At 37.4% G+C, this 24999-nt stretch overlaps 1 protein-coding gene across 7 annotated transcripts in view; it reads left to right on the forward strand.

Moving 5' to 3' along the window:
- Window positions 1-24999, forward strand: part of RALYL (RALY RNA binding protein like) — a 714980-nt gene that overhangs the window by 571 nt on the left and 689410 nt on the right. For 3 of the 7 annotated variants that reach the window (XM_029923804.1, XM_029923808.1, XM_029923809.1), the window contains exons 1-2: window positions 162-235; window positions 995-1087. The exons of 1 other annotated variant lie outside the window; for it this stretch is intronic. The gene's annotated coding sequence lies outside the window, so the exon portion shown is untranslated. Of the gene's footprint in view, window positions 1-10; window positions 236-723; window positions 1088-1263; window positions 1423-24999 lie in introns of those variants that run through there. 3 more of the 7 variants (XM_029923812.1, XM_029923805.1, XM_029923806.1) reach the window with 3 other exon arrangements.

A 24999-nucleotide genomic window follows, 5' to 3' on the forward strand; every position in this document is an offset into this window, starting at 1 on the left:
GTGCCGCCGCTCCCAGCCGCCGCCGCCGCCTCGCCGCCGGAGTTGGGCTCCGTGGGGCTTCCCCCCTCGCAGCCCCGGTTCTTCCCGGCTGCTTGCAAGTCAGCCTGGCTCCGAGTCACGTGTCAGTGCCTGAGGCAGAGACTGAGAGAAAAAAACGCGCTTCATTCCTTCTTCCACCGCCATACTGTATTTTATACCAAATCTCATTTTTATTCCAACATTTTACTCCCGCTCGGTGAGTACCTTCTCAGTGGCATTCTTGTCCTCTTCTTTTTTTTTTTTGTCCTTTTTTTTGTTTTTTGGGTTTTTTTTTGTTTTTGTTTTTCTTCTTCTTTTTTTTTCCACTTCTTTGATTATTGTTTATATTTGGGAAAGCTGGAGGAGCATGGTTTTGAGCCTTTTCCTGAATCCAAGTTTTTCTAGCATGCGATGGTTCTGTAGACAAGGCGCTGTGTCTGGGAGTCCGTGGCGACCGTGCCCGCTGGGAGCGACTCCCAAGTCCAGCAAAATATGCAACTGGTTTTATGGAAAAAGCGATGTGAAGTATGGTGCCTATTTTTTTTCCTTTGTAAAAATAAAAAGCATGTTTCTAACTCTTTTTTTTTGCATACTCTTTTTCTGATAAGATTTTTGTATAGGTGGGATTTTACGGCAGTGTTTACAAGTTTGTGGCTTTGCAATACTGGTACAAACCACTGAGCAAAGGCATTAATTTTCTATTTTTTTGTGCCGTTTTTGGAAGCCGGTGAGAACAAATTCGTTTTTTCTCTCCTGTTTTTGACACCCATTGATAACATGAAACTTTTCTTGCAGCTGGTTACCGGGATAATTTTTAAGCAAAATACTTTTTTCCTCCTTTATATTAACTATGACTTTTGCACATTTGATTTTTTTAAAAAACCGAGATAATTTTATGATAGATATCCTGATATCTATATATTATCCCTTCTTCCTTCCCCCCCCTCCCCGTAAATCAATTTTCAAATGATGGCAGTGGAAGGTTTTTCTGGAAAAAAAAATGAAGTGCGGTTTGGTTTCCTTGTCAACGGAGGATGAAGTGAACAGCTGAGCAGCTCGCAGAGAGCAGGTACTTGGTCCCCTTGGAGGCGTTTCCCGGGTTTGCAATGGCAACACTGGTCCTGGCAAAGAAAGCTGTGTGTGCGCGCGCGCGCGTGTGTATGCGCCCGTGTGTGTGTGTGTGTGTGTGTGTGTGTGTGCGCGCGCGCGCGCGTCTTGGGCAGTGTCCGAGCCCTTGGTGGGGAAAGCCGTGCCGGGAGCTAGGGAAAGCCAAAGTCCGTCCTCTGCCTCGGGATCGTTTTTGGATGTGCGCAAAATACAGTTCCTCCCCGGGCTGCGCCCAGGTCCTCTCCGCGGCGGGCGGTGTCTGCGCCGCCGGCGGCGCCGGCTGGGGACGCGGGCCCTGTAAGTTCTCCTAGGGCCACTTGCAGAGCTGGAGAGGCGAGGGCCGGGGACGCGACGCGGGCCGGCCGGGGGGGGGGGGGGGGGGGGGGGGGGGGGGGGGGGGAGGGGGGGGGACGCGGCGGGGGCAGCGTCTTCCGAAGGGGCTGGCTCCGGGCCACGCGGGCCGGGAGCTCGAGACATTTCCAGATCCCCGAGGATGGCCCCAGCCCCGGCAAGCTCAACTCCTCCTCCTCCTCCTCCTCCTCCTCCTCCTCCTCCTCCTCCCGGGCTTGAGTAAACCACGCAGTAGGTCTTTCCCAGCCCGTTTTGTTTGTTCCGAGAGGTTTTGCTTTCTTAGTGGTGTTGTCTTTAGATCTTTTCTTTCCTTGTTGTGTTGCTTTGGTTGTAAGTGCTCTCTGGCGTCTTCCAGGGCATGGGGAATAGTTACTTTCAGTGATGGTCAGTTGGGTTTAATGTTGAGGACGGAACTGTTAGTTTGCATAATTAGACTACCCCCCCTAAGGTTCAAGATAGCCCTTTACTTAAGTTTTAAAGGGATAGTGTTTTTCCTATTTTTAACCACATGATAGTGGTTCCAGAGGTTTTCCCCTGAGAACTGGGCACAGGGCAAGGGGTAGGGGTTGGTGATGGTGTGATTTCGGTGTACTGGTAGCGTTACACTACTCAGTGTTGAAGGTAATCGGTCGTTTAAGATATTTTGATTGTCTTGTTACATATTTCCAGTATCATCTAGCACTGCTTTTTGGAGATGTACCAGCTGGTAATAAAAAAACCTTTGCTGTACTTAAATACAGTGACAGAATTCTGCTGGAAAACTTGCTGTCCACACAAATTTCGTGTCATACTTTAAATCTTTAAATCTGGATGGTAACTATTATTTAAATGACTTTTTTTTTTAAAGCTCTGGTGTTCTTTTTTCCCCCATAAATGAAAAGTTCAGCCTTAAATTTGTCATGTATATATAATGTGAATTCTGTTAAAGTAAATGTAAAGTAAATGAAATAACTTTTCACTTCTAAGATTAAGTTTTCTTCTAGGTTATCTATAGACGAAACTAATTCCAACATGCAAAAGGGTCCGTAGGAAATGGGTTAATTACAGACACTAGGGCTTTTAAAGCAAATATTTCTAAGTCTGTAACCTTAGTTGATGAAATGAAAGTTTTGTGATTATATTCATTTACTCTTTGTGGTGAAAGAGTTAGGAGTACAAACGATATTTATCTGTAGAAGATTAACATTTATTGCAATGTCTAGAAGGCTTTTTTAGAAAATTCACAATGTACTCTCAGTGGTTTTTGGAAGTTGCAATATGAGTTATTTTTATATGCAGGGCAAGGTTTCTCTGTTAAGAAAGTCCCATTGCATTTATATAAGGAAGATAGCTCATGTCTGTGAACTATCAGACTTGATATCATGAAGGGTATAGTTTTAAGATGTAACACAAATATTATGTTACTAAGCTTTAAATTTTAGTGTGTGTGTGTGTGTGTGTGTGTGTGTGTGTGTGATGAGCACATTACTAAAATATAGACTTCCATATTGTTTAAATAGCAAACAAAAACATTTAAAAAGCCACTTCAATATTCAGTGTTTTTAAATCACTGTTATAATGTATATAAATAGAAGTGCTCATTTATTTAAAAATGCAAGCTAATACACATGTATATTTCTTAGGTTATATGTACTGTAAATCATTAAGTTCTTTTGAAAGAGAGAAACAGGGTGAGTGAAGAGAAAAAAAAACTTGAGTAATCAAACCAGAATTTTCATTGCTGCCCTAAGGTGGGGGTAATTGGGGGTTAAGATGGGGCAGAGGTTGTACTGTATGTAGGATGTTTATAAATGAGGTTGAAACTATCATGGGCAGAAGAAGATGTCCACAGGACTTTAATGTGGGAACAAATATGTAGTTGTGCTATGAGTTTTGTATCTAAAGATCATATTAAGAACCTGTAAATAATGTTAGGTTTTCATTTATTTAATAATCATAGTTCATTAAGTTTCATGCTTATGTTAAATTCTATGATATGCAAATTTTTGAAATTTCTTCCTTCTGAATCATACTGGGAATCCTACAGCTCTTTAAACTGATCACCTCTTCTATGTGTGTTTTGGTTTAAAATCTTTGGATGTAGTAGCCTAGAGTTAGCACCGCCTACTGGTTTCTCATGGAAAAATAATATTGTTTTTTCATTTAGTCAGCAATCCACCAGATTTTGTTCAACTTAATCATGCAAATTATTTCCTACTGCCCTACTGAGAGGGAAAAAAAAATTTTGCAAGGAGAAAGGGCTTGGAAGGTAAAGATGATGGGTACGGGAAGGAAGACACATAAATTAAATTGGTTTTTGGACCATTAGCTGACCTCTAGTATTTTATTATTTGAATTTTGACAAAGAAATCATCACAGAGGTAAAACAGCTTGTTACGTTTCCTAGAGCTTTTCTATGGAATGCCAGAATTTGGACATTTTTGGAAAATCCTGGATAACTGAATCAATTTTACAGTTTCTGTTCCAGTCTTGAACATTGTAGAGCAAGAAATCCCCCGTTGGAGTCTTGTCTTGAGTGTGTGCTTTGTCCAGACATTTTTAAATGGAGTTTTCATAATTAAAAATAAACATTTAATTTTTTTTCCTCTTACAGTCATCCTTACATGATTAAAAAACAAGCAAGGAACACACTGACTTTTTTCTTTTTTTTAATATGCATGAAGCAGCCACACCGCAGTGGTGTTATGTATAAGGGAGAAAGTTTCAAACATATTTATAAAGGCACGCGCTATGTGAATAACTGTTTCTTAGGTAGTCATTTTTTTGATTGAGGGATTAGAATATGAAGTGTGTGAAAAAGCCCCAATGTCTGTGATATTCTTGAAAGCATTCCTCTTGAGTAAGAGTGTGGTCATGATTTCTTTACGGCTTGCTGGTATTGTGAGCAACTAATTATACAGTGCAGCAAATCAAAGAAAATTCTACACTGAAAGTAGACGAGAAACACACATTTAGAATTGTTTGCATGACGAAAAAGAAATTGAAGAAAACATGTTAGTTCAATTTCATATGTTTATTCTCTCTGACTTTTGAAAATTCTTATTTTAAATGATTAGCTGTGATTTTAAGATCCAGTTATTTCTTTACTTCTTTTACCACATTGCCTTTAAGAAAATTCTATTTTGTGTATAAAAACTGCAATCATGATGAATTTTATTCCTGAAATTTGTTTATGGAGCTCTGGAATGTAATTAAAAACTAATTTAAAAAATTCCTCACTGCTCTGAAGTTATTATTTTTTCTTATTCTTTCATATTTATATTATTATTTGCTACTTCTAGTAACCTGCACATGTGCTTTAAAATCTCATTTTCGGGATGCCTGGGTGGTTCAGTCAGTTAAGCTTCTGATTCTTGGTATCAGGTCAGGTCATGATCTCATGGTTTGTGAGTTTGATCCCTGCCTCTGGCTCCATGCTGACAGTGTAGAGCTTGCTTGGGTCTCTCACTCTCTCTCTCTCTCTCTCTCTCCCTTCCTCCCTCCCTCTCTCTCTCTGCCTCTCCCATGTGTGCATGTGATCTCTCTCAAAATAAATAAAATAAACTTAAAGAACTTTTTTAAAAATCCCATTTTTATAATTTTGTGTGATTTTTTTAATATAATAAAGTTCTCTGTAGTAATTGGCTGTGGCAACATAAACTTTCACATTAATGATGACAAGGATAATTACTTTCACTACATGTTGATTTCGAGAACAATAATTATTAAATAAAATTTAGTTAATAGGTGATTTCTGTATATACACAAAGCTAGTTCCTCGTTTAGCAAGTTTTATAGAAATACAATATTTGTTGCCATTTTTATTTGTATTATTTAATTTTGACCTGTAGAAGACATATATCTAGCCATTATGACCAACCTCTGCTACTTTTGGTTATTCTCATAGCTTTTGGATTTTCAAGAAAATATGGGGGCATTTTTGTTGTTCATTTGTTTTGTTAGACACCTGCTAAATAGCAAACTTACATCGTGGATATTTGATTTTGTGGTTTTGTAATTCTCTTGTAAATTTAAATCTTTTTGTTTGTTTTACATTATCTTGCTATTTTCTGGGGCAGAAATTTGGAGTATATAAAGGTGCTGATTTCAGTTTCTGTCCATTCCAGGCTGCAGAGACGGCAATGGGAGCTATTGTTTAGAATAAATGTGTTCTGAACTGTCCTTGGAGACCCTTCAGATGGGATCATGGCTGCAAGATTTCTTTCTTTTTTTTTTTTGATTTTTTTAAATGTTTTATTTATTTTTGATACAGAGAGAGTCAGAGCATGAGAGGGGGAGGGGCAGAGAGAGAAGGAGACACAGAACCGGAAGCAGGCTCCAGGCTCTGAGCTAGCTGTCAGCACAGAGCCTGACGCGGGGCTTGAACCCATGAACGTGAGATCTGACCTGAGCCGAAGCCGGAGGCTTAACTGACTGAGCCACCCAGGTGCCCCAAGATTTATTTCTTGAGCTCGCTCGCTCTATCTATCTCTATCTATCTATCTATCTATCTATCTATCTATCTATCTATCTATCTATATGTATAAAAATAGAGAGAATTATGGTGGAGAACATGGGAACCCTGTCCTGATTTTCTGAAAGATACCATGGAATGCATCATTAAGCACCCTCATAATAAAGAAAAATTAGAAATTTTATTTGCATAAATATGTTTTGTAAAGTTACAGCTAACTTACAAATTCCTCTTTCTATATATTTTGCTCTAACATAGTTGAATATTTTGTCTAACCTTTAATAGTGGAAATTAATTGCATTCATACAGAGCCCATATGTATAGATACACACTTTGATAGTCATCTGCTAAGTTATAAAAGGTAGCACATATTTTTGAGTCACTTGGGAAATTGTTAGCACATTGGAGTAGGGAAAGTCTAGGTTTTCATTAATCAAGGTGGGATGGAAAGAAGAGTTAAAACTAGCATTTATTGATGTGTCAAGTGAATGCAGTTCATTTGTTTTTACACGAGTAAGTGATGTTATCATTATTTTATATTTTTGAGGAAACTGAGACTTAAGCATGTAACTTTCTTAAAGCAGCCTCACTGGTAGTTAAGGCACAAGTGAGAGGGATGTCTGAATTGACACCTTACGTCCCTCCTTCTATATAGGGATGTTCAGTTGTGGAGAGGAATTTGTTTTGTTTAGCTTATCTGAAACAACTGGTCTATATTCTTGGTACATAGCTTAAAATGACTGTAGTCACTTTCAGTCGTGAGTGCTGTGGCCAGAAGGAATAGAAAAAGCATCATTACACAGAGGTATTTACTGGTCCTGAAAGGACCGTCAAGTCACCATAGGATCACAAATCTTCGAACAGCTCTAGAATTTACTGGAGAGAACCAAATCATGGAAGTTTCTGAGGGACCACTAGTGCTCTGTGGTCGGGACAAAATTAGATGGTTCTATGTCGGCTTTGCAGAGCACCTGGGGAAAAAAGCTCAACAAATATTGACTTACTAAGTTTAAAATGCAATTTCTGTTCAAGGCTTTTGCAGTGTGAAGTAGAAAATTAGTCTTTTGCACAAGTAAACAGAACCACCAGTTTCCATGACACACCACCTCTATAAATATAGGTGACTCTTCTGTCTACCGGCCTCTCACTGTCAACGTCATCTCCACCTTGGAACTTCACGGTTACACATATTTGGATGTGTAAGCTCATTTTATCTATTCGTTGATAACATGAAACACATATAACTGCAAGATGTTATTTTAGGAAAATGTTTTAATTGCCTCTTCAGATGTGTGAAAAATCTTCCATTATTAAATAGTTTGCTTGGAACTTGAAAAAGTGAATATTTTTCAATAAGGAATGGGATGTATAAACCCCAGTGGGGGCAGTGTGAATGAGTGTGACACAATGGTTTGCAAAGATAATGGTAAATCTGCAAGTCCATAAAAACGGTGGATTTGAAGGCCAACGCAGAAGGACTCTCAAAACCTACCTTTGTGTTTGGAATCTGGATAACTCGGAAACTGGTGGAACAAAACAAAACCAGAAACTTAAGAGACCTCAAGGGGACCATGACTTGGTGGGAGAATGGCTCGGTTTTGGACATACCACTGATTTGAAATTCCAGGATTAACTAATGCATAAAATGACCAGTGTGTAATGAAATTCAGCTCTAAAGTTAGAAAACACACTAAAAGCTAGAAAGAGATAGTGAAAAAATTATCTGCAGTAAAACTTGAGGGAGGAATAACTTCTTCAAAGGCAAAAATTTGGGAAGCACCTGCAATTTTTCTGAGTGGATGTTAAAGGGTCTGGTTAAAAGCAGAAAAAGAGGAAGGGGAGAATACCCACTGAAGGTTAGGAAAGTGTGTGTGTGTGTGTGTGTGTGTGTGTGTGTGTGTGTGTGTGTAGATGTATGTGTGTAAAGGAGGGGTGTTGTTCAACAGGGCTAATGCTGAATAGGCTGAAAGGAGGGTGAAGCTTGTGGAGAAGATCCTTGAATTGTGGTTAAAATCCATTACTTTAAAAAAAACCAAATGAACAAATGAAAACTCCTGGCTATGATGTGACAGCATCATGAAGAGATCAATTCCCAAGATTGTATGCGTCACATGCTTGTATATGTGTGTTTCTGTGTGTGTGCGTGTGTGTGTGTGCACACTCAATAGAAAGATCAGTAAAAGGTTTTCCTGGAACTAGGTACGTTAATTTTGAATTAAATATAGAAAAATAAAAAATTCAAGGATATCCAGGATGAATTCCAAAAATGAGACCAAAGAAGGGACTAACCTATCGTATGTTAAATTATACTATAAAGCTTTTAAAAATAAATATATTCATTAGCTCTGTCTCCTGAAAAGGCTCCTAAACAATGTCTCTCCAGCAGCAATGAGCTCATTCGGTGCATAAATTATGGTTTCTAAGTACCATCTCCTGCTCGAGGACCAGAGCTTTTTAGAGAATTGGCTGCTTCTAAGTTGGGCAGAAAAAGTACAAGATGAACCTCAGATATCTCATTGTGCCAGAAAGTAAGGAAATGTCCAAAGATGAGTAAGATTGTATCAGCCTTATTTATAAACTGTAATTATAAATGAGAGCCAGTTTGAAGGGCTTTCCAGTTGCCAAATTCCAATAAATTTGAACATCAAGTGTTGTTGGTTTCCAACCTCAGAATTTTTTCTGGGTGAAATTTCAAACTGGTCCCTTTACCCAGAAGGTAAGGAGAAACTGAAGCAAGAGGCACATCTGTCTAGATTGTAAGTGACAAATTTAATAAGGGAACTTATATAGGGTGGCCACAAGATAAGTAGATTTTTGCATCTATCCACCAGAACCTTAAAAGTTTATATATAGATCTTAGTAGCATTCAGTCATGTTTCCAGTCCAGATGGGTTAACAACACAGTACCCTCTTAAGACTGTATACTTGAAATGGCTCCTGGTGTGTGAACAGTGGGTGGAATGTTAATTCCAAGAACAAGGGGAGGTAAGGAGCCTCTGATTGCCTGGGTCCAGCTTGAAGGTCAGCCAACTGTCTTGTCTTCTCAGTGACCTGCTCCAATAAGAGTGACTATAACGGATTGCATAACATTGAATGAGGGGCGCCTGAGTAACTTAGTCAGTTAAGCATCTGACTTTTGATTTTGACTCAAGCCGTGATCTCGCGGTTTGTGAGATCAAGCCCTGCATTGGGCTCTGTACTGATAGCACAGAGCCTGCTTGGGATTCTCTCTCTCTCTCTCTCTCTCTCTCTCTCTTTCCCTCCCCTGCTTATACACTCATGTGCTCTCTCTCTTTCAGAATAAATAAACATTAAAAAAATTGAATGAAGTAAAATCCATGAGACCATAGTGAAGCTCTTAAAAAAAAAAGAAACAATTCTGACAGTAATCAAATAGAAAGAAATAGTTAGCCTGTTTCTCTAGTTGATGAGGGACCAGTTCTTTACAAAAAAATGTGAGTTGATTCATATAAGGAATGCTATAAATAGAAAATTACTGTATATAACTCCCATTGAAATAAGTAATCGAGTCAAGCATAATCAACAGGTGCTAAAATGATTAGTTAAAAATACGCTGGGCAAGAACATATTCTCATGATGTTCAAGTATTACTTCTTAATTGCCTCCAGCAGTTGTCTTTTTCAATAACTAAGTTATCAAACCTAGCTTCATTAATAGACAGCCTGATACCATAAGACTCCTGATGGTTGTGATAGTAAGTCTCTTTTTGGCACCATTTGTGAAATATTATTGCTAGAATGTTTAAGCTGAATCTAGTAAATCCTGTTTAAACTTAACTTTTAGTTTACAGAAAAATACAGGGAAGGAGAACAGACTAAACTAAATCATGAGGAGATAATTAGACAAATTTTCAAGGGTTAGTATTCTGAATCACACATATCAGGGGTGCCTGCATGATTCAGTTGGTTAAGCGACCAATTCAGTCTCAGCTCAGGTCTTGATTTCAGAGTTGTGTGTTCAAGCCCTGAGTTGGGTTTCGCACTGGGCATGGAGCCTACTTAAAAGAAACCCACACAATAAACAAACAAAAAAAACCATACTAGACATGTGGCCTAGTTTCTTCCAAAATCACACTATCGTAGGGAGAATTTTCTAGATTAGAACAGAATGAAAGACAAACAGATGCAGTGTGTAAAGCTGTATTTGATCCTAGTTCAACAACAACAACAACAACAACAATAACAAACAGGCTCAAGTCTTGGTAGAATTGGCAAAACTTATATATAAGATAATAAATGATATTAGGAGATGCATGCTGAATTATTTAGTGATGAGTGTCATGCATTCATGAGTCATAAAACATGTGATGTGTATGTGTAACATCATCATTTGTTAATTTTTTAAGTTTATTTTTGGAAGGGAGAGAGAGAGAGAGAGAGAGAGAGAGAGAAAGAGAGAGAGAGAGAGAGAGAGAGAGAGAGAGAGAGAGATTGAGATTGAGTGAGAATGAACTGGGAGGGGCAGAGAGAGAGGGAGAAAGAAATCCAAGCAAGCTTTGCACTGCCAGGCTGAATCTCACCAACTGTGAGATCATGACCTGAGCCAAAATCAAGAGTCAGAAGCTTAACCAACAGAGCCATCCAGGTGTACCATCATTTTTGAATAAAGGTGATTATGCAGATTTCATAGTATTTTTTCAAATTATCTGTTTGATTTTTTTCCAGTTAAAATGTTGAAAAGTCTCTTAGTTGTCATTGAGAAAAATATGTCCGTTAGAGTTAAATAGAAGCAGAAAGAAGTCCAGTTGCCCATGTCTAAGGTCATATAGGGTCTTGAAGACACAAAAACAAGAAAAAAAACATGAAGTTTAAAGCTAATTGTGGGACTGACCTAGTAATTAGGGGAGTAATATTTGAATGAAGAGTATGTTTTTAAGCCAGAATAAAAAAAAAAAAACCTGAATGCATATTTTTTTCAGGATGGAATCCCCTAGCAAGAAGAGATGGAAGTGTAAGGAGGAGAAGGGTAATTTTCAGGAACAAGTTTCAGAATGTTCTAAGGAGGTCATTGTGATCAGTGCTAGCATAAGAAGATGTTCACATCTTAGAAGAGGAAAGAAATTGAGTCAGTTTAACTGAACTTCTTATTTGTTCAGCCCTGTACTGGAGGATGGGGATTCAGTGGAAATAAGACTAATAAGGAACCTGTGTGCCAGGAGTGTGGCATGTAATGGTGACTGTAGTCTTCAGGTAAGTGCAAGGTCACAGGTTGAGATAAACGGGTATGGGGATAGGAGCTTGGGGAATGTAACAGAGAATATGCAAGAGATCTGTAAAAAGATTCTAGACACAGAAGGAGGAACTTGGCAAAATTAACACAATTGCATCACTTTCTTGAGCAGTACCTAGTCTGTAATCTGAATGGGTCTAGCAAACAACTGAGGTTTACTTCATTAGAAGATTAGAGAGGGAGACACAGAATCTGAAACAGGCTCCAGACTCTAAGTTGTCAACACCGAGCCTGATGCAGGGTTCAAACTCCTGAGAGGGGAGATCATGATCTGAGCCAAATTGGACACCTAACAGACTAAGCCACCCAGGCACCCCTAGAGAAAGGATTTTTAAAAAATTTTTAGGTCCTTATTTTATTTTGAGAGCGAGAGATAGACAGAGAGTGAGTGGGGAAGGGGCAGAGAGAGAGGGAAACATAGAATCCGAGGCAGGATCCGGGCTCTGAGCTGTCAGCACAGAGTCCAACGTGGGGCTTGAACCCACAGACTGTGCGATCATGATCTGAGCCGAAGTCAGATGCTTAACCCACTGAGCCACCCAGGCATTCCAAAAGTTTTTTTTTTAAACCATAATTGAAGCCAGGCAAAAGATGGAAAAGAAAACTTTAAAACATGCTAAAAAAGTATTAGAGACATTTCTAGAGATGTATAAACAATGCCTTCAAAGAAAAAAAATTTTTTCATTTGCATAGGATTTTAGTCCTCTCTTTTGGAACATTAAGAAGAGAGCTGTAGGTAAGCAACATTTGCATTTATTTTGATTATATGTGATTACAGTATTCAGGTAGTACAGAAATAAACCTTACAATGGTTATTGCAACCCAAAGTTGAGTTTTGTAAGGAAAATACTGATCAGAACTAGGGAAATGAATATAGGATGCTACAATTAATTACTTTCTAAACATAACAGTAAATGATTCAGATGTAAAAGAAGATTTTAGAGGGTTTGTTAATATGTTTTGTTGTCTAGTTGAAGGTTTTCCTTTAAATCGGAAGTCCGGTTATGTAGTAGACAATAGCTATTGTTACTGTGCGTTACGTGGCTGTGGCAGCTACAAACTCATTTCATTTATAGATCATCCCGTACGGGTTCAGACTCACTGCTAAGTGCTTAGTCATATTGTAGCTCATCTTTGTTACACCCTGGAAGAGTATATTATTATCCCAGATAGTAATATCTGGGAAGAAATAGAAGATCAGACAGATGACTTGTCAAAAGTGCTGTCAAATGTCTGACTAAAGATCTGAGTGCAAGCCTTTTTGTTCCATACTTACATCTCCATGCCTTGTTTTAAAAATGGAGAAAAAGACATATTTGAATTGGGTATCATCAGGTCAGTGACATTTGTCTAATAAAATACACACACTAACAACAGCTCCCTATGTATGGAAGATTTAAAAACACAGTGCTTTCATTCAGAGCTATGCAAGTGTGAGATTTTAAACATTTGTTTATTCACTCTGCCAGTATTTATTGGGGATCTGTTGCATCCAAGTGTGGCTTAGGAGATTAAAAAAATTTTTTTAAGAACAAAACAAGATACTGAACCTATCCTCATGAACTGACATCTACTTGAAAGAAATGGTGCAGGTGAAAACTGACAGTGAATAAAGTTGTCAGAATTAAGAAGAGTATAGATGACTATAGTTACTGAGATTATTTTAAGTTTATTTATTTTGAGAGAGAGAGAGCAGAGGAGAGGCAGAGAAAGACAGAGAGACAATTTCAAGTAGGCTTCACACTGAGTTCACTGCAGGGCTTGAATCTACGAACTGTGAGATCATCACCTGAGCTGAAGAGTCAGAGGCTTAATCGACTGAGCCACCCAGGCGCCCCTACTTACTTCAATTATTAAGGCACCTGAAAAGTTTGGAATACAATGCTTCTTTCTCTCTTACTTGCAGTGACTTTGAAAAAAAATTGGGAGGTTTGACAGTACTCTCTTGATACTGTATTCATAGTTAGGAATACATGAGCCTGAGTGCATACTGGGGAAGTGTGTAGCAAGAAAAGGACAGCAGAAACAAAAAGAGTTAGAGGGGGCCATCTGGAAAGGAAATTGGGAGATGAAAAGGAATGATAGACTTTTGAAGAAAAAAGAGGTGAGCAATAAAGAGGTACAATTGATAGGCGTGTATGACTGTATTCATATATATTTTGCTCACTAAACTAGAGTTCATTGGGTAATGAATTTTATTTTGGACTATATTGCGATTACTCAAATTTTCAAATAAAAATACCTTATTAAAAACTCTTAAATGCTATAAAATATATAAAATGAGTTCAGAAATATCAGTGCATTTAGATGTTTCATGTGGACAGCAATATACAGTTGACCCTTAGACAACACAGGTTTGAACTGTGCAGCTCCACTTATATGTGGAATTTTTTGTTCTTGTTGTTAAGTTTTTTGAGAGTCAGAAGTCACACACAGATGTCCAACTGCACAGAAGTTTGTGCCCCTAACCCCTATATTGTTGAACAGTTAACTGGTGTTTTAGTAATAATTTAGATCAGTGAACCAATCGAATGAACATGTTTTCTATTTTACTTAGTTTCTGAGCATATTGCTTCATATCTGTAGTTTTTACTTTAGAATTGCTAGATCTTCCTTCCTTATTCCAGACCTCCCTCCTGACTCTGTTGCAATTGTAGGAAAAAAATAACATGAAAAGGAAGGTGTAGAAGAGGGAAGAGGGGCTAGAGGAGGAGGCGGCCAGCAACAGCACTGGGGAGACTTTCCCTAGGTCGGTAGTGCCCAGGTCAAAGAGAAGGCAAGTAACTTAAAAAATTTTTAGAAGGAAATTTTTTTAGAAATATAAAGGAACAGGTGAAATTAATTTTCATACTATGTTTATGTAACTTTATATTTTATGTAAGTTTATAAAAAATGATCATTTCAATATGGAATCAATAAATTATTTTTAGATTTTTCTAATTGTTGGGCAGTAAGTTTTTGAAATCCAATGTGTATTTTGCACTTAGAGCACGGGACTAGCTGAGGTTAAAGAGCTCAATCGTCATTTGTGTAGCTACCATAGGATCGTGCGGATCTGGAGGGTTCAGAAGTCTCAGGAGGATGTCATGTTTTACAATTTTTTGAGGTCTTGCTCCTTCCCAGACATTAGACAAGATATATATTTTAATAGTTTATTATCAAATTGGATTCCATAATACACCCAGTGCTTCTCCCCATAAGTGCCCCCCACTATGACCATCACCCCCTTCTCTCCCTCCCCCTCCTGTCCACGGGTTCGTTTTCAGTATTCAATAGTCTCTCATGATTTGTGTCCCTCTCTCTCCCCAGCTCTCTTTCCCCCTTCCTCTTCCTATGGTTCTCTGTTAGGTTTCTCCTATTAGACCTATGAGTGCAAACATATGGTATCTTATATTTTGAAATATTCTCCGAATGTCTCAATTTTAGTCTTCACTTTTTATTAAGAAACTAAATAGAAATCTGTTGAAGTTCATTTCTGCTAAAAAGCAATCTCAAAGTGTGGTCAGTTGGCTAAGGAATAATAATATGTGTGCAGTAAATATATTTCTTGAAATTTTGCTTTTTCACCATTATGTGTGTTGTGTGATACTCTATGATGTATCAGAATGGAAATTTCAGTGTAGAAGAGGCAGGCGGTGATAAATTCCCTAAGAGGTAAAGATAACATTCAGGGTTAAAATAGTATCTTATTTTATGTTAAATCAGAAGATTAACCTCATAAACTATGACTCATAGTTAAGTGAATAAAGTCAAACCAGTTTTTGATGACTATATGTAGAATGACATATTATTTGAAAAGAATACCATAAGTTTATAGAATATTAAATGATTTGTATAACTTCCTAGGTGAAAGTGATTTAGGATCTTTGGTTAAAACTTGTGAGTTACCAAGAATTTGTTGGGAAAATATGAACATTGAGTGTTGATCCGTTATGTCTCATTTTTCGGTTGTTTCAGAGGTAAGCCTAGGCCAGTATACCCTTTACAGGTCTTCCAAGGTGCATTCTTGGTGAGTGAGTGCATATCTTGGGGATACGACTGTGTGAATGTGTGTGAGTGGGCAGGGGAGGGAATTCATTGCTCATGAAATGGTAATAGGTATCTATTTGCCATATAGTATCAAATTAGAGGCGTAACTCTCATTTTATTTTGTCCATATTTTGATGCCATGTTGCTTTGTCCCTAAAAGATTCATGCATTACATTATTAATTTAAATAAATTTTACTATGAGATAGATTTCTTGTTTTTGATACCTGTGAAGGGAATTGGAGGCACTCAAAGCATGCTAGTTCAAGATTTTGGGTTCCAAGATTTTGACTGAATGTTCCATGGTTTGGATTCAGATGTGTAATTGCAAAACAAATTTATTTTAAAATATTAATGAACCAGTCATCGTTTTTTCCTTCATGTAAAAATATTATTATTAATTTGGTATTTTTACTTATTGGTCTGTCTAACCAATCTTCAGTTAGTGGTTAATCTTTAGTTGTTTTTTATCTTTCTCTGGTAAAGAAGAAGCAGGTTAATATATCTATATTGAAATCCCGTAATCTCTGATTAGGTTTAGAATATAACTAGGAGAGAAGATTTGGATTTTGTTACAAGTGAAAATAAACAGTTTGGCCTTATAATTTTCTTTAATTGATACAGAAATTCGTTCATTCTCAAAATCTAAATTTTTAATTTTACACTTTATTAGGTGATTTCCTCCAAATAAATTGATGCATGTATCTAAAAATGTATATCTTCTTTTTTTAATGTTATTTATTTTTGAGAGAGAGACACACACAGAACACGAACAGGGGACGGGCAGAGAGAGAGGGAGACACAGAATCAGAAGCGGGCTCCAGGCTCTGAGCTGTCAGCACAGAGCCCAATGCGGGGCTTGAACTCACAGATCGCGAGTCATGACCTGAGTTGAAGATGGACACTTACAGACTGAGCCACCCAGGCACCCATAAAAATGTATATCTTCAAAAAAATGAAATCAAAATGAAAAATGCTCAAAAAGTTTTAAAATATAGCATTGTTATTGGGATAGTATTGATAGTGATATTTTAATCACAATCTAGTGAAATGATTCTAAATTACATCTTTTTTTCTTATTCATATTATGGAATATATATCCTTTCAGTTTTTGTTTAAATAAGTAATGATATAATTTCTAGTAGACATTTGTAATTGTATAATTTATGTAGTCTATGCATAATAATCACATATAAATGTTTATATGTAAACTACATAATATGTTTAGTAAAAATTTCCCACTTAACAATATACTTTCAGTACACTGTCATTAACTATCATTTGCAATATAATTTTAATGGCAATGTAGAATTTCACAATATACTTTGCTATATCCTATTGTGAATATTTTCATTGATTATCTTTGCATTTTCTTTCGATTTTTATTCCAAATAATGTTTATTCCCCTAATTACATTTTTTTTGTGTTTTTTTAGTCCAGTATTGTAGCATTATATGCACTCTTAACTTACATGAATTCATACATGTTTTGGTTATGTTTTTAGTGAAAACACATTGTTAATTTGTCTTCTTGCCCAACATTGGTAGAAAAATTATGTTGGACTTAAAGAGGAATACTAAAAACAAATCACATGTAAGTAGTGTAAAATCTATTTAAAGTATTTTCAGGAGCAATTTTTACATACGTGTCATGATTACTTTGGAACCACTAAGAAATAGGTTATGCAGTTACATTTTATTGAATATTTTAATTCATGGGCAGTAACACTGTGAATATTTAATTAAAGAAATTGACAGACCTTTTAATTTTTTTATGTTTATTTACTTTGAGAGAGAGAGAGAGAAAGAGAGAGAGAGAGAGAAAGCAGGTGAAGGACAGAGAGAGGAAGACACAGAATCTGAAGCAGGTTCCAGGCTCTGAGCTGTCAGCATAGAGCTCCTTGTGGGGCTCGAACTCAGGAACCACGAGATTATGACCTGAGCCAGAGTCAGACACCCAACTGACTGAACCACCTAGGCACCCCCAGACCTTTTAAAGTTTAAGATGTTATAATGATTTCTTAGTATTTCCACCACGTGTATGTGTACCAATTCTTGAGTATTCTGGTTGCTTACTAGCACAAATAATACGTTTTAGTAATATATCACTCACATGTGGAAATTACTCGAAACACAAAACATAAAAACAGTATTACATGGGAAAGGAGTAGACATCAGTACTTTTTGCAGTTGTAAATTAATTTGTTTCCAACAACACAACAAAAGAATGCTAATTCTTTTGAAAATGAAACCGATAGGCAATCAGAAGGATGCTCATGTCATTTATCATTTGTCACTCAGGTGAAATGGGCTTTTTACCTGCCGTAAGAGGACAGCCTGGTGCTGGGAATCTTTTCTAGAGCAGAGAAGCTGTACATACTAGTCTCTTGTTGAGTTCTTCAAAGTTTCCAGGATGACTCATGTTTGCAGAAAAGAACTAGAACCATTTGATGTCCAGAAGTTTGTTTTCATTTTTGTTTTTTGTCTGTGGTGTGAATTACAGTAGAATTGTGAAAAGTAAAGAGGAAATTATTTTCCTCAACAGATTATTTTAAACTAATTTTAATGCAAGATTTCAAATGCCTTTCTTTCACTTACTCTTCAATTTAATTAGGGTTTTCTCTCTTCACGTTGTTGGTAGCAATAGTAAAAAGTGGTGCAACTCAAAATAGAGTCTGTGGCCTATTTTTTAATATTTATTTTTGAGAGAGAGGGAGAGTTAGAGTGTTTGAGTTGGGAAGAGGCAGAGAGCAAGGGGGACACAGACTCTGAAATAGGCCTCAGGCTCCCAGCTATCAGCACAGAGCCCAGTGTAGGACTTGAACCCACAGACTGGGAGATCATGACCTGAGCCAAAGTCGGACACTTAACCGGCTGAGCCACCCAAGTGCCCCAGAAGCATTTTATTGGTAGATGGAAATATAGTTCTAAGATAAAATAAGAAAGAGGAGCAAAAAGTATTTTTTTCTTTTCAGATGGAACTATCTGGAAAATACTGATAAATTAAAATCTGTAAATAATATTATGTGATTATCTTACAACAAAAAGTGGAATCAGTTTTTAAAATTTTTTCTTATTTACGGAGATTTACACATTTTGACTCATTGGTTTATGTTGAATGCACACAAACTTGCATTGTGAATGTGCATGTTCTCACTGTCTGCAGGTTCTACCGGTATATTTACAGATCACTGATTAACATCAGTTTTACCTAAATCAAGTTACTTTTCTTTTTCTTTGTTTGTTTTTTGTTTGCTTTGACAGAAATGTTGTCTCACCATCGTATGTTCCCCAAAGTACCACTTTGACATTTTGCTTTTTTAAAAATATTTGGTGAATTCTTAAATGTATCTTTTTTGTGCATGCCATATGTTCAACTTCTGTCTCAAATTTCTTCACAAAGCTTATGTGATTATTTCTGTAGTCCTTTCCAAAAATAGCTTACTCTGAAGACATAATTTTAGTAAGCAAAAACAGTGTTCACAGTATTACTAGGTTTAAATACTATATAACTTTTTTGAATGTTTGTTTATTTTTGAGAGAGAGAGAGAGAGAGAGAGAGAGAGAGAGAGACAGACAGACAGACAGACAGAGTGTGAGCTGGGGAAAGACAGAGAGAGAGGGACACACAGAATTGGAACAAGGCTCCAGGCTCTGAGCTGTCAAAGTCTGACATGGGCTTAAACCCATGAACCATGAGATAATGACCTGAGCTGAAGTTGGACGCTTAACCAACTGACCCTCTATAATTTGTTTTCTTAAAAAAAAAAAAAAGATTAGGCTTTTTTTTCTGTATATCTAAGTAAATCACATATACTAACAAATAAGAAAAATTATCATGAGTTATTCTTTTACTTCCAAAATATGATTAATATATTGAATTTTTTTGACTCAGCTCTCAGAGCTGGTAGAGCTTAACTGTGTTTGGTAAATTTTTTAACTAGTCAGTGACCCACTTTCTTGTTGAGGTCTGATGGTTCCTAATCCCTTCCGGAGCAGCTTCAGCTTTCCAGAAGGGGAGTTCTCAGCCCCTCAAGGCCAGAGAACCTTGAAAGGGCCTTGGATGGGCCCATGAAGACCTGTGTGTAAATCCTACCGATTTGAGCTCACACTGAGCTCATGATGCCTGAGTTTCGGTTACCACATCTATAGAAAGTGGTGCTAAATTCCTTTGTCCAGTCTGATTCTTAGAATGATTGACAGAAAAAAAAGCACTTTGTGTTATTCAAATACATTATTTCTTATTTAAATGTCAAATTTTAGAAAATAAGGTGTTTTTATTTTTTAACGTTTATTTTTGAGAGAGAGAGGGCACCAGCTGGGAGGGGCAGAGAAACAGAGGAGACCCCAGAATTGGAAACAGGTTCCAGTCTGCGAGCTGTCAGCACAGCTGACACCCTGATGTGGTGCTTGAACCCACAAACTGTGAGATCATGACCTGAGTTGAAGTTGGACACAACTAACTGAGCCATCCAGGTCCCCCCAAATAAGGAAGTTTTAAAGCAGGAGTCACAAACAGGCTGAAATTGCCTCTTTGTGATACGAGAATGTTCTCTGACGTGACCACCTGAGAGTATCCCAGAGTAAAAATAAATAGGAAGGAAGGAGGTTCTTTCGTTGGAAGATTGTACTGGCTACATGAAGCGACCATCCCTGTGGGACGGATGGTTGTGAATTGGAGAAGCTTACATACATACACACCTGAACACAGATATAATAACAACAATAATAATAAAGAAAAGCATTAGAAAAGATAGAAGTAACAAATTTTGCAAATATACTCCTCAAAAAGGCTTTCCACATAAGATATAACAAGGAGCCTATTAGTTTTTTGGAGGGGTGGTACTGTCGTTTTAATATTCCCTGACATCCAGCTGGTTCACATGCAGTTTTCAAAACACTACTGCTGACCAGACAAAATGTAACTTCTGGCTCTTTGTGAGATTCCGTTCACTAGCCACTTTTTGGCCCTAATTATAAACTCTATGACAGCTTTCTGGTTTAAGTCTGGTGTGTTGTAAAAAGCACACCTTTTGAATCTGAGAGATCTGGACTCAAATACTGGCTTTGCATCCACCTCTGAAAGTTTCCTTTTGTCATCTGCAGAGTGGGGCTGGTCACATGTGACTCTAATGGCTGCTGTGAGGATCACCTTTAATGGAACCACCGCATGACAATGTGTTTAATAACTGATGGCTTCTTTCTTTCAACTCAGTGGCCCTTACATCCAGTTTGGAAGCATCTGGGTGTTAATTTTTTTTCTCTCTCAGTGCTCTGATTGGAGGTTTGAAACTCAGGTTTATGGGGATCTGGGGTGGAGCTTGGAAATCAACATATTAGAAGTTTCCAGTTTGTTTTAAGACGCTCTTGGGATGGGAACCAGTGCTACAGCAAGTAATTCAGAAACATTACAAAGTAAATGTAGCATTCTGACGCACTGCCCCTTCACCTTTCCACCCCAGCTCTACGGATGCACACGTGTGCGCGTGCACACACACGTGTGTGGACTCCAGTACAGTGACTGTGTCTGAATAGGCAGCTATTCATTTATTATCTAATATGCTGATTTTTTGTACTTCTTATTTCATTCACTTTTGAATGTGAATGAACATATATAATGTGGTTATGAGTTAATGAAGCTACTTTTTTCATATGGCAAAACCCATAGAAAAGCAATTGTTAAAGAGGAGTGTGACAACATTGTTGGAATAAGTGTATGTCTCTGAAGTTGACAACCTTAGGTTGACAATAAACACGTCAGGGTAGAAATTCTGATATGTTTTAAAAATAAATTCCACATCTTTATATGCTGTCTAGTTTAAAAAAATTTTTATCTATTTATTTTTTGAGTGAGACAGAGCATGAGCAGGGAGGGTCAGAGAGAGAGACACACACAGAATATGAAGCAGGCTCCAGGCTCTGAGCAAGCTGTCAACCCAGAGCCCGACGCGGGGCTCGAACCCACCAACCGTGAGATCGTGACCTGAGCCGAAGTCGGACGCTTAACAGACTGAGCCACCCAGGCGCCCCAATGCTGTCTAGTTTTATAGCCTCAGAATTGTACAAACTTGGTCATAAATAAATACATGTGGGTATAACTTAATTATTTTTCAAATTCTTAAAATCACCTTTACAGTCATTACATTGACAGCTGATAAGCCTTTAGGTCTTGTATTTAACATTTTGATAACTGGTATTCAATACATTATGGATTTCTCCAAATGGATGATTTTTATTTTATTTTTTTATTTTTAGCCACCTGCTTGTATCACAGTTGGCCTCAATAGTGCTGGTGCCGGCATGAGCTGCTTCTCTTCCTTAATTAGTGGGTCATTCATAGAAACAATGTCTCATTAGCCTTCAAAAACACAAGAAAGATGCTATGATGTAAACAAAATATATACAAGCACTTATTAAAGAGTCCAAGTAGAAATGAAGTGCGGATCACCTGCTGTTCTGGATCATTCCCTCTACTAGTGCAGAAAATGGAGAAATGTTTGTAATACAACATGTGTTGTCTTATTCACTGGCTGAATCCAAGTTGTAAGGTCATGGGCCACTGAAACTTGATTTTATAGTTTGCTGAACATTTTTATTATATTTTATTTTCACAATCTCAATTCTTTAAAACATTTCTCTTTACCAGTCATGCTTATTTGAGAGACACATGGGTATGGGTTATTCATTTTGGTCTGTTTTCATAAATTGTATCATCATCAGCATGATCATAACCAATTTTATGTACCTACAGTGTGTGAGCCACTGATATGTGAATGACTAGCATAATCTTCATGTTGTTTGTATTATTCTGGAGTATAACAATAATGCAATTGTGTTTGATGCTTAAATGTTGATTTCTTCCTTAGTGTATTTTACAATTTCATGATTACCAATAAAAATCAACACCAATTCATATATATATATATGTACATATATATATATAACTCATACATATAATTTATTTATTTTGAGAGAAAGAGAGCGAGCCGGAGAGGTGGAGAGAGAGAGGGACAGAGAGAGAATCCCAAGCAGGCTCTGCACTCTCAGCACAGAGCACAGTGCAAGGCTTGAATTCATGAACCATGAGATGATGACCTGAGCTGAAATCAAGAGTTGGACGCTTAACTGACTGAGCCACCAGGTGCCTCCCCTGTTCTTGAACAATAACAGTGTGCCAGGTCTTATATATTCATTGTTTCTAGTATTTATACAATCCCAGAAAGGTAGATGTCTTATTGTCTCCATTTTTTAGATGATGGAACTGAAAACTTAGGTCACTTGCCTGTGTCCTTTAGCACAGAGTAGAACAGAGATTGAAAATATGTCCATCTGACTCTATATCTGACCTTTTTCTCACAATACTATTTTATCCTCACAGCCTCCACTTCCGGATTGCTGTTACCCGAAAATCATTAGAATTAGAATTCCCGGAGCCCCTTAGTTAATTCTCTAACAACTCATCTTGATTTGAAATGCACAGCTACTAGCTTTCCAGTCACAGTTTGGACTGGGGCCCAAAATGGTCTATTGAATGTTTGGTTGTATAAATGACTGCAGCAACTTGCCATCTTCTCCATCACAGCTACTGAATAGTAACGTAATTAGATCCAGCACTTAGACTTTGCTTCCTCCCATGACGTTTTTATCATTCTGTGATTAGATTACAATGTCAATGATTAGCATGCATAGTTTCCCCACTCTAAGCAATAAGAAACTCTCTGTTCCATGTTTGAAGTTGGCTGCTGGGTTAATCCACTAACTGCCTGTACCTTGCTCCAGAATTAGATACTGATGAATGGTGATGAATTCCATGAAATTCCGGAAACTGCTTTGTTGGCTGACACTAAGATGTGTTATGATTTGATATGGCTGTGTATAAATGTTTGCACTCAATCAGAACCCCAGGAAAATAAATTTAGAATATAGAAGAGAGAATTCATGGTGCTGGAGAACAATCCCTAAAGAAAACTTATGAAGAGAGTGTAATAATAATAATTATAATAGGGCACCTGAGTGGCTCAGTTGGTTAAGCGTCTGACTGCTGATTTCAGCTCAGGCCATGATTTCGTGGTTCGTGAGATCAAGTTCTGTTTTGGGCTCTGCACCGATATCGCGGATCCTGCTTGGGATTCTTTCTCACTGCCTCTCTGTTTCTCTGCAAAAATAAGTACTCTTAAAAAAATGAAATCATCAAAAACTTCTTTAGTACTTGTCTGTTGCCAAGTGATAATCTAAGCACATTGCAAGTATTAATATCTTTAGTAATCACCATAAATCGTGAGGAAATAGAGGTACAGGGAAGGTAAGCCCAGGTCACAAAGTAGCAAAACCAGAATTGCAGTCAGGTAGTTGTATTGCAGATTCTGTGTTCTCATATATATTTTTTCATTAACAGTTTTATTGAGTTATCATTGACATAAAAATTATATGTATTTAAGGTATTCAGCTTGATGTTTTGAACTGTGATACACTGTAAAATGATTACCACAATCAAGCTAATTAACATATCCATCACCTTAAGATTTTGTGTTCTTAACCATTGTGAATTCTGTCTTTCAGAAAACCTCATGTGCATGCAAATGTAGTTCTGAGTATAAAATGTAGATTTAATTTACATGAGGATTTCTAGCAGAGATTAATAATTCTGAATACAAATGTTGAGTAAAAATTATATTTTATATGAATTACCATAGTGTTTCCTGTAAATGGAACTTTTATTTATTTCACATTGTATCTTAAAATTTTTTTTTAATGTCTGTTTACTTTTGAGAGTCAGAGAGACAGAATGTGAGTAGGTAAGGGGCAAAGAGAAAGGGAGACACAGAATCCAAAGCAGGCTCCAGGCTCTGAGCTGTCAGTACAGAGCCCGATGTGGGGCTCGAACCCGTGAACCATGAGATCATGATACAAGCCAAAGTCGGATGCTTAACCGATTGAGCCACCTAGGCACCTCATTTTCACATTGTATTTTTAAGATAATAGTGCTATTCCAGTCTTCTCTCTTGCCATAATGATATTACTGTCTTTTGCTTCTTTATTAACATTTTTTCAAAACTATCTCCAATGTGCAAGTTGCTGTAATTCTCATAACATCAGGTGTTTTGGGGGCAGGTGTTATTTTCTAAAACTATTAACAAAGAAATTAATCATAGAGACGTGTAATGAGTAGCACAAAATCACCGGCAATTGAATATGAGGCTTAGGATGAGAACACGCATTTCATCTCTAGGGAAGCGAAGCCTACTGCATCATCTAGATTTTGGTGAAGTAGTTTTAGGTTTTAAGACACAATGTCTTAGTAGCAGTGTGTGAAGCTATAGGTACAAGTAGCATAAGTGAGGTCAAGGAGATGTGAGAACCATACATATAGGAATATCCCCACTAAGAAACGAGACATAATTTCAGTATCTCACTAAAAATATTCATGAATATTTAAAAAGATCAGTATTCTCTTAAACATGTGTTCTTTAAATATTGTCTATTCAGCCGCCCCGGGGTGGCTCAGTTGGTTAAGTGACCAACTTCGGCTCAGATCTTGTGCTTTGTGGGGTTAAGCCCTATTTCTCGCTCTGTTCTGTGTGGAGCCTGATGGGAATTCTTTCTCTCCCTCTCTGTCTGCTCCTCCCCTACTCATTCTCACTCTCCTTCAAAATAATGTTTAGAGGTGCAGTAGGCATGACTTTGAGTAGATAATGAAAGAAAATGCAAAATGCTAATTGATTCATGATGTGGTTTCATCTTAGCTTGGGCAAACCATGCAGTATTTAATACATAGTAGCACAATATTTACTATT

The sequence above is a fragment of the Suricata suricatta genome, chromosome 15 (genome assembly GCF_006229205.1).
Source record: "Suricata suricatta isolate VVHF042 chromosome 15, meerkat_22Aug2017_6uvM2_HiC, whole genome shotgun sequence".
Classification (NCBI taxonomy): Eukaryota; Metazoa; Chordata; class Mammalia; order Carnivora; family Herpestidae; genus Suricata; species Suricata suricatta.